Below are 11093 nucleotides of genomic sequence, written 5' to 3'. Positions count from 1 at the left end.
TATATATATAAATGAACCTACTAATTCACTGTTGAAATAAAAGAACTAAAAATATTGTAATCAAAACGAGGGCTTTAACTGTAAAAGTCATATTCGCCACTTTTTCAAACAGAAAAATCCTGAAAAACTGCTATACCTGCATTAAAAATAAAGAAATTTAGCTGATTAAATAAATCTCGAGTTTAAGTGCAATGTACAAATTAATGTACAAAAAGTTTTTGAGTTGTTAATAATGGAGGAAACATGTAAGTTAAGTGTGTTTATTTTTAATGAAAGTAGCAGTTTTATTTTCTCTGGTTTTGTTAAAGTTTGAAATAGTGAAGGATGAGTGAGCATTTTGCAGTTCTTAAAAATCATCTGGTTGTACAACCGTTGTTCAAAAAAGAGTAATTCCTTACAAAGTACTGACCCCTGACCCTGACCCTTCATGGATTGTGGTGGTTCACATTAATATTATTTCTAGTTATAGACAAAAGAGTTAATATCAACTTCTAGGTGAAACTTACCATAATTAATGTTTATAAACAATTAGCTTTAGAAGTTAAATTAACAGCTATCGAATGAAAGGATAAAAGAGCTGTAACAATTATAAGCAAAATAATAATTAAAATTTAACACCTGTTAAAAGCACAGCAGCCAGTCTGCTATTCTAACAACTATTCATCAAATTTAAAAAAAAAATTAATGTAAAAATGAGCTAGTTTTTCACTTCAAAAAATAGGAATTAAAACTTCCATTCAAGCGTCCGTTGACATATAACATATATTGACCATTACTAAACGAAATAAAAATCATAGGGGGATAAAATCGTAACTATTATTGTAGTAATTTCAAGCATACTTGAGTTGTTTTTAGCTTCCTTTGGAAGAAACACCCTTCTCAAAAATGAATTTTCGTTAGAACATATATAAGATAAAGGTTTAGTTCTTATTAGAAGTCTCCTTGGAGCTTTCTCCAAAGATGCTCAATCAATACACAAGCATGCTTGAACAGGTGTAGCAACATGCAGCAATACTTAGTTAACTCGAGAGAGTAGTCCCGAGCATTTTACTCATATTGCAAAATCAACGTCTATATTTGCCTAGTGTTTCATCTGTTTTGTTTGTACTTTTGTCTACCTTCCGTTAACCTATTGATGTTATTGCCGCTTGTTTATGTTACTCCTTCTCTTACCTACCCACCTACATCAATTCAGTTTTGCTCTGGCCTCCTCGCAACGGTAAGACTGAGCATTACTCCCATCAGTGCACTCCTAACGTGACATACTCTTTTCACATTTGAGCATTGTGCTCTCCTGGACTTCTGCGTTTCTTATTTTAAATCATGGGCCAAAGTACGTAGATCTTAGATCTTTTGTGAAATTTGGATTCTGTATCCCCTTATGTAAGAGCTGAAATTTCCTATTCTATTTCAAATTGCATTGGAACTAATCAAATATTTTTATTTATAATCTTAGATACTTTCATGTGACTGGTTAATGTTGTTTAAATAAATAATTTAATTTATGTCCATTATAGTCTCTACATATTTATTTTGTTTACAAGTCCGACGTTTCGGACAATTCGGCCATCCTCAGTCAACCACAAAACAGCTTTAATTACATGTATGATCCTCAAGAATTGAAAATACTTAACAATATTATTTATAATTTATCTTACTATATTCAATTTTTGAACTAAATGATTTAAAAACTAAGCTTCATGCAGGCTATTCTGCCCAGGTCAAATCAACAATTTCTATGAAACATTAAAACATCAGGTAAACATATTTTTGTTAACAAGCATATCCTACATTAAGTCTAATTACCTAATTAGTCAATTTTCACATTAAAACAAAATTTAGAATTCATTTATCACAGTCACTTATTTGTTAAAACTTTATCATAACAATGCTTGTAACCTTCCTCCACTCAGTTTAAGCATTAAAATTATTTATTATAACTGGATTTTTGTTAATTTTCCTTTTTATTTCATTAGTAAAATTCCCATCAAGGCTAATTATAATTATTCACATTTAATTTATTGCATATTTTTCATAAATTAATTTTACTTAATAATGTTGGTTCAAATTTCTTATTTCATTTCAAATTACATTGAAACTAATTGTAAATATTTTTGTCATCATCACATGCAATTATATAAAAAAATATTTAAATCTTCAACCATGAGATAAATGCTTACGGAACATCTCTTATGGAATATGTTCTTGATTTTATGATTTAGCTCTCAGATATACTGAATTTCATCTTAGTAACGAAGGACTCTGCTATTCAAGTAGTAATATATAAACAAAATAATTAATTAAAAATCACAATACCAGTAACCACCCAACCAGTGATATCTTTAAGAACTCTGGAACTGATGAAGAATTGTTTCGCAGCTGTAACCACAGGCAGATGTTGAAGGTATCCTATAAGCAATATCGGCTAACATCTTTATTTATTAACTTAATAAATCGTCGGATAATTGTTACTTTTTATTAGTAATAGATGGCGCTGTTGTGGTAGGCAACAAGATAAGAATCCTTGTTTACCGAACGCAATAATTAAGATCTGAGTCTATAACTTTAGCAATTAATAATAAATTTTTTTTGTGCGGAGCCCTGGTAATATATAATATCAATCAATCCTAATGCATATTAAAAGTTATTCTCTGAGGAAATCGAATAGGAAATGTTAATAAAAAAATGTGTATGTACAAACCGTTACATATTGACTTTGAAATTAGAGGGCTTATCAACTTATTGCATACGTAATCGTGGTCCAATGGAATTTTCACAATTAGTTTTATGTTTTAATTATGGAGTAAGGTATTAGAGGGTAGTCCAGTAAAAATAGTTTGAAATTTAACTTTACCAGAAGTAACTGTAGACGAATTTCTGTCAATGAAAAAATGTTTATAAATGATAGATGGTAAAACAATTGGCGTTTCCAGGAGGTATATCGATCTAATGGGAAATGTTTTCAAAATGGCTTGCGAATATTCGGTTTGTTGCCAATAATTCATAAAGTGTTAATAGTAGCTAAAATAGTAAAATTAAACGAAATAAATTTGTAATCTTTAGGATAAATCAAGAACGTTTATATAGATATACCATTTCAGAATTGAAAGATAACATATTTTTATCCAACTATGCGGTATAGTACAGTACTATTAGGTTTATATGTGCGATTAAAATATAAAATTATGTGCAACGAATGAATTTTTAGTTTTAGTTTTTTATTGAATTTTTAAATTTCAAGAAGCAAAAAGTTTACTCATTGAAATATTCTGTTCTTCCATTTTTGTTTTGGAACAATTCAATCAAAATAACGTTGTTGTGTTTTAAAATACTATATTTATTATATATCTAACCTTCATTGCTCTTAGAAAATAGCTGATGTTTTCCCTATACTATATAACAGGTACAGTAAATTGCAGGGAAGAGCAAGAAAAAAATTTACATTTTCGCTTATTTTTTATTAAACGCTCAATATTTTGAAAATTATCAACTGTAACAAAAATTTAAAAAAAAACATTGACGTATTTATTTAAATAAAATATTTATCCTTTTCTATTTGAGTCTTAATATAATTCCTCATGTCCAATATTTCCTGAGATACAGTTCTTCAAACATCTATTATTTATTCCAAATAACGAGAAATCTACACTTCATGTTTTTTTTAATATTCTAATCGGAGTCAAATACCGAATATAAAGTTTTTTAATAGGATTTCCATATTATCAACATCTCCATTTTGGATCAAAGCTCTTATTACCCTCCTGGATGAGGAGAAAAAAAAAACATTTTATCCAACTTAAGTCCAGTTCCATCTTGCAGTTCCAACTAGTTCATAACAATCCTACAAAACAAGAACATAGTCTCCTCCATTACATCATTTATAGTGCTTAAATCATAGTCTCACAAGAAGTTAGGAAATTAAAAATCAAAAAAAGTGAAATTGAGCCTATTGACTCAACAGATGTTTGTAGATAACTGAAAGTATGCGTGGACACAATTATAGTATGGCAATTGAATCTTTGGACAGTAATATCGAGAGAAACTTTTTCTTACCATTTTTTTCGTATATTTTGACCTATCTGTAAATTAAACTACATAATACATCATTATTTTCCAGTCAAAATGTTAAAAATAAATGTTTTAATTTAATATTTTATTGAAAACAAAAGCAGAAATCCCAGCCTTCAGATCCTCACCCCGGACACCCTCATCCAGGGAGGAAGTCATCATATGATGTCATAACAAGAGCCTGTCTTACAACTCTTCCAAGTGCCTGTCATAATCTTGATATCATTATCGCCAAAAGAGGCTATTTCATGGCTCGTTTAATCTTGCCTTACCCTCTGGCGGGACCATTTCCGTAGCAGAAACAATACCCAATCAACTTGGACATCTCTATCTTCTGACGGGCGAGAAGGAAACAGTTCACACGGAACTATGTACTTCGATTCGTGGATACAGTTACTGGGACAATGGGATCGTGCTCCATTACAAGGGACAAATAGTTTGCCGAAGGAGGAGAACTTTGTATCCTTTGTTAGTTTCCCCTGTAGTGTTTATGTCGTACTAATGTTCTATAGGTGCATTGAAGCTGCAGATGACACGGTAAAAAAGGATTTAATACGTGGTAACATGAATAGTGTTAATGACCTCGCTAATAAAATTTCTCAATACTATTATACATTTTTAGAAGTCTCAATTTTTTTCTGTAACCTTATCTTTCAAAGATTAAAGTTTTAAATCAGATATTGAACGTTAGTCCCAGAAAAGCCAGTAACTGTTTGGCTCCACAAATCTACATCCCCTTCCCTCTTTCTGAAAATCTTCAGTATCAGTTTTTCAGATGCATTTTTCATATTATGTATTTATTGCTCCACATAAATAGGACCTGTTTTATTTACTTTTATTATTACCTTTGAGAACACTAATAATATTTTAAAAAATATAATGAACACTATGATGAAGCTAAACAATATAAAAAAGAAAAAAAATTGAAAAGACAAGGTATAAATAATATAAAGGATAAAATGTTCAATTTCAATGTTTTTTAAATCTGTCAATCTATAATGTATACTTAAAAAAAAAAACAGTAGAAATTAATAAATTTAGTCAATAAATTACTAAAAAATGATGGATTTATTTTACTTTAGTCTAAATAAAAAATATTTATTATAAGCAATAAAACAAAGTTCAGAAGTTTCAATTCTGATTAAATACCTAAAAATTTAAATGAAATAAAAAATTAATGATTCTGGTGTAACCTCAACTTCCCGGCAAAACAAAATGCATTTTAGTTCAGCTTTTCTTAATTCAAATAAAAAAAAATTAAAAACGAAACTGGATAAATATATTTTTATCTAAGTAATCGATAACGAAAAATTTTTAGCCTTATTTCGTGGTTTGTAAAAAGAAAATGTTCTTAAAGACCATCACTATGAAGTAGATGTAGAAATATAGTTCTTGAGGTGTGTATTTTTCTCTATACGCTGCTACATATTTTAGTTTTCATAAAAGTTATAGTAGGTTAATATTATGAAATATCGGGTCATAAATGTAAAATGAATTTTGAAGTTTTAGGTTTTAAAATTAAAATTTTTTTTCACTAAATAGCTACTTTATATTAGTTATCAGCTTTAATACATAATGACTTATTTCAATGAAATAATTACATAATTATATCAAGTAACTATTATTACATACATATAATCACAAACACAGGGGTAGTAGGGATTCCCGACGGTTTTAATCACTAAAAAATTTCAAAACATAACATTTATTCAACTACGTATTTACCACAGAATTATTTAACACTAACATAAATGTTTAACGAAGGATAAATCGACTGATAGATTCGTAGTCCTTTGTCAATGCGCATTGCATTATTTTTATTCTTTTATAAAACGATGAATAAAGACGATTTATTTTCTATTAATATCTATTTATTCCCAATCCCTATACTTTTCCCATGAACCCCTTTATTATAGTTACCGCTGACTGATTTCTTCAAGACTCTTTAATTAATTATTGAGCAGAGCCCACGGGGACAGCCTTTTGATAAACTGCACCAGCTAAGAGGGCAGGTGATGCTGTTGAACATTAAAGGTTAATCGTGCCGCCTCTAGGTACAGGAAGAGCTTCTAATTGCAGGCTGGACTGGGACAACAAACAAGACCTGATATCATCATCATCATCAAGAGGGCCATTGGATAGGACGTCCTCAGGACATAAATATTTATAGCGGCCCCCCTCGGCGATCCAAGACACTTTCCAGGTAGACATGCATATGCAACGAGCCGAATAGTGTCGCAGTTTAGTGCTGGCCAAGTACGCTCTCTTTTCTCATTACAAAACCAAATGCTAGACAAAATTTTAATAAATCCCTACTCAATAGGAACATAAAGTTCCCTGGTCCTTCAGCTTTGGCTAAAAAGGGCCGGACTGTTAAGAGCTTGCGGAGCGCTATGGACTCGGAAAGTGAACTGCAGGATCACGATTGTTCTGTTAGGGTATGAGATCGAATTCATTATGTAGGCACTAGCGAGGTGTTCTTGAATGCGAAACTACGGTTTCTCTATTCCGCAACCACATGCTCGATAATTTATTTTAATAAAACTAAGAAAAATGAGTAAATTTCTTCATATGAATATTATAGTGAAAACCATATCAGAATGATGTAAGAAATAATCTGTGTGCTAACAATGTCAGATACCTTGGAATTGAAAATATAATAAAGTAAAAGTTAGAAAAATAAATAAATAATAATGGTATATAATAAAATTATCGTTAGCACTAATAAAATAAGATTTACTTACTTGTGTTTTTTACTGACCGTACCCCAACCAGTTTACTCACTTGCTTCTAAAATATAATCTACTATTTATGACCACCGGACACCTCAAAACCGACGATACCATGTTTCACATCGATCATTAAATATTATGCTCATTCGTATAAACAATAAAGTATATTCAAAATACACAATTGGTGAATTAATGCATTATTTATAATAAGTAATTGCATTATCCCACTGAAAATAACACTTCAGTTAAGATTCAGCTATCCATAAAATTATATTAACTCTCAATTGTACTCGCTAGCACCTACTAGGTTGTACGTGAACCGATTTTTCAGGTAGGATAGAAATTTTGGGTGAGAACCATTAACGATTATTTTGAGACATGAAAATTGGAATCTGGTTGAGCCATTCGTTAAAAAAAGTTACATATTCTGAAACGGACAGACTGAACATATTAAGTACAGCATTTTTAAAATATTTTTAAAGCTAAAATCGTTCTAAACGTTCTTGGAGTTTCACTGTGTCACTCGAGCAATGAAACCTATGAATTGGTCAAGTCATTAGCTCTAAATATTGTAATATTAGCATATACAAACATACTAAATACATTAGATACAATCATCTTCAGAAACTAGAGTTCGACTTGTTTAAAAATTTTCACTGTATCTTTTTTAATTTTTATTTATTGATAAATGCTACAATCTACCACTAAGTTATTAGACAATAAGTAATAGTGATAACTGATTTTTCTAAAATTTTTTAGTATAAGAGAATAGTTCCTAATATTCTCTTATACTAAAAAATTTTAGAAAAATCAGTTATTAATAATAACTGATTTTTCTAAAATAAAACAATATAACAATAAAAATAAATAAATTAAAAAAAAATACATAGAAATAAACATAATCAAACTATATACATGAAAAAAATAAAATATTCACCAGTCACATTCACACTCTTATTCACTGTATCTAATCGAAAAATTTACACCCTGCGAAGGAACTGATTAAAATAAATACTAAAATACTTTATTTACCATATTTGTGGCTAATCGGGCAAAATTATCAAGGAAATCTGTAATTTTCCCTGTTAAACAAATGTAAGAAAATTTTTCACAATATGCATTGTTGATGATACCATAATAAGTTTCTTGATAAAACATTTCATTTCATGAGTGATGGCTAAGCTCCAACGAAAATAGACCTTATATTTGGCACCGAAATGGTAACTTATTTATTGGAGAAGTTTGTCGGGGGGTGCGGTCAGCAAAGAATAACATAAATAAACAAAACAATATTTATTTATTTTATTGGTTTTAACGTTTTTAACGGTAACTTATTTAAGCTAATCTTAAACCAGTATTGCCCATGGATTATTAAAGTATACTCTGAACACTATTGATAACCTTTTTCTTTGAATAGTATTCAAATTTGGCAGTGTTTAAAGATTAGGCATAGGAAAGAACGAAACAACATGTGATAAGTATCCTCTGGTAATAAAGGCGCTGTAGAAGCTAACCTTAGAATGAGATTTGAACCGGTCTTAAATCGTGCGTTTTCAAAGAAACGGGTCATTTTTTGGTCGGGCTTACGTTACAAGTAGGGACGTACCCAAGTATTGGCATCTACGTCGAAATCTTAAAAACCAAATTTTTACTGTCTTGATCCTCCAATTTACCTCTACCAGAGTTCTGAGACCTTTCTCTGTTTTTAATAGCTTTATTTTAATTTCTTTAAGAATCGAAACTGAGATTTGCCACTTCTCCATGAAATTTCCTTTTATTTTTTATATAGCTCATTTATCAAAATCCTTCACTCCTGAGAGCCTGAAAATCGATCGATACTACCATATAAAATGTATGTATGATTAAACACTGTTATCACAAAAAATTATTTCCGACTTATTCTAAAAATAAATAATTCTGAAAAATTGCAATGAAATTTTAAATGAGAAAAAGAATTTAAACCTGACTTTCACTAAAAAATTCGCTTTTAAACTAAATCGAAAAATATTAAAAAATTTATTAATATATGAAAATTTCATATTATTACAGTATGTTTCAAAATATATATTTTTTAAATTGGAAATCCATTTACCAGTACCACTGTCAAGGTTCAATTGTGATGTGTATGGTCCATATTTTGCTCATGTTACACATATAGTATATCCATAATAATATTATGGATATATTATAAACAGAAAATATCCATTCATATAAAATTTTAAGTATATGTGGTCGATTTTATATATTTGTAAACTAAATAAATAATTAATATTCTTATAAAAAAAAACACTCCTTTTTCGTAAGATAAAATCTACTGTTCAAACAAATTCATAATTATATCGATTAAATTTAATGATTTAAATTATTTCGAAACATTTTAAACTAATTAAGCTATAAATAATCGTTTTAAGAAAACATGGTTAAGTGATATCGCCTAAAAATAACATGAGCACTAATAACATACTTAGAGACGGGGCCGGATTGGAGATCTACTTCTCAATTATAATAATTAAGGCATAATTATCTAATTTAGGCATAACACAACGATCATCAGTCGGTTAGTATAATTACAGTGGAGCCGGCATTTGCTTCCAGAAGCTTGTTAATGGAAGAATTTTTTACTTTGTAAAAGGTACTATGTAATTCCTTATATAGTCTTTTACAACATTGCTATGTAAATATGTCACATAAAGAAAAACTCAGATAGAACTAGGCCTGGATTATAAGAAACTCATAAAAACAAGTGTGTAAATTATTACATAATCTCAATTAAAATTCAGTACAGAACTTCAGCATACCGAGTTACACATACTCACTGTGCATGATCGCCATAAAAAAACACAGAGGATATTTAATGAAGGTTTTACGAGCACTTAAAGAGTCGTGTACACGACATACTGAAATAAACCTCCCTTAGAAAACCTACAGTAGGCTAAATAAAGTTGTTATAATAATAATTCTAAGTATTGCTAGTAAGTACAAATAATACAACTAATACAAATAATAATACCTATAATATTTTAACTGATAATTTAAAAAATAATGCAATAATAATACTAAGCATTGCTAGTAAATAGAAATAATACAACTAGTACAAACAATAATTCTTATAATATTAAAACTAATAATCTGAAATATTGTACAATAATAATATTAGGTATTGCTAGTAAGTACAAATAAAGAATCTAGTAAAAATAATAATAGGAATAATCTTATTAAAAATGAAAGTACAGATAAATGCATTAAGAGAAAATCGCCTCTGGATCTGATTTACAACTTCATTTTATCAAAAGACATGGATGATTTTAAATTATTCATAGAATATTACCGAACAAAGCATTTAAATGTCCCAATCATTATTTTATTTATTTCCACCTTCCCCTACCCTATAAACAATACAAGTGAAACAAAATCATCTCCCAATCATAAATACCGAACCATATAACATACACTTCATGTAAATAGTGTTTGGAATGAAAAGAAAAATTGTTTATTATTCTCGCACTTCCCGTTTATTATACTTCGGAAGTCTCTTCAGAACAATTATAAGGTAATTTTAATTTTACAACATATATTAGCCAAAACTAGCGTGGCCAAACTCAATTGTAACTTATATATTATAAGTGATAAAAAAAAAAAAATAACTAACTGACTAAATACATCAAAAACAAAACGAAAAAGGAGTGACATCTGTACTACTACAATATCGGATTAGATTGGTACGTTAGTAGAAGAAACGATGAATGATTATAATTTTTCTTTTGTTTTTCTGAGTTTTTCTTCTCATTTCGTATATTAAGTTATCCCAATTTATGGTTCATTAGTAAACATATCTTGACGATAAATATTTTTGAATTTAAAAAAAAATATAAATTAAGAAAGACCGTTTTAGTACTTTACATGATGAAACATAAAGTATCTGTGATGCATGTAGTAGTAAGATAAGGGTAGGGAATAATATTTCAAACTAAAATGTATTCATTAGAACGATTTATGCTTTTAAACCGACGTATCCTTTAGATCCTGACTTAACAGTTTTTTTTTTTAGTTTTTTCAACATTTACCTTATCTATATTTGTTAATGCTAGATGCTTTTGCAGAATTATGCTAAAGATTTGGTAGGCTCATTAGTTTATACGTGTTTATCTCACGTGAACTTGCCCACAGCAACCGTTAATGTCGTGTGTATTTGTTGAACTAGAGCTGACAATGGGAGTGTAAGTCTTGTCAAGGAGGCTATAAATATCTTAAGGACAGGCTTAACTCAAAAAAGGCTGTGAATCTGAAGCACGT

The sequence above is a fragment of the Halyomorpha halys genome, unplaced genomic scaffold, assembly GCF_000696795.3.
Source record: "Halyomorpha halys isolate HHAL.00 unplaced genomic scaffold, Hhal_1.1 Scaffold942.1, whole genome shotgun sequence".
Taxonomy (NCBI): Eukaryota; Metazoa; Arthropoda; class Insecta; order Hemiptera; family Pentatomidae; genus Halyomorpha; species Halyomorpha halys.
Note: the sequence above shows the minus strand (reverse complement) of the source record.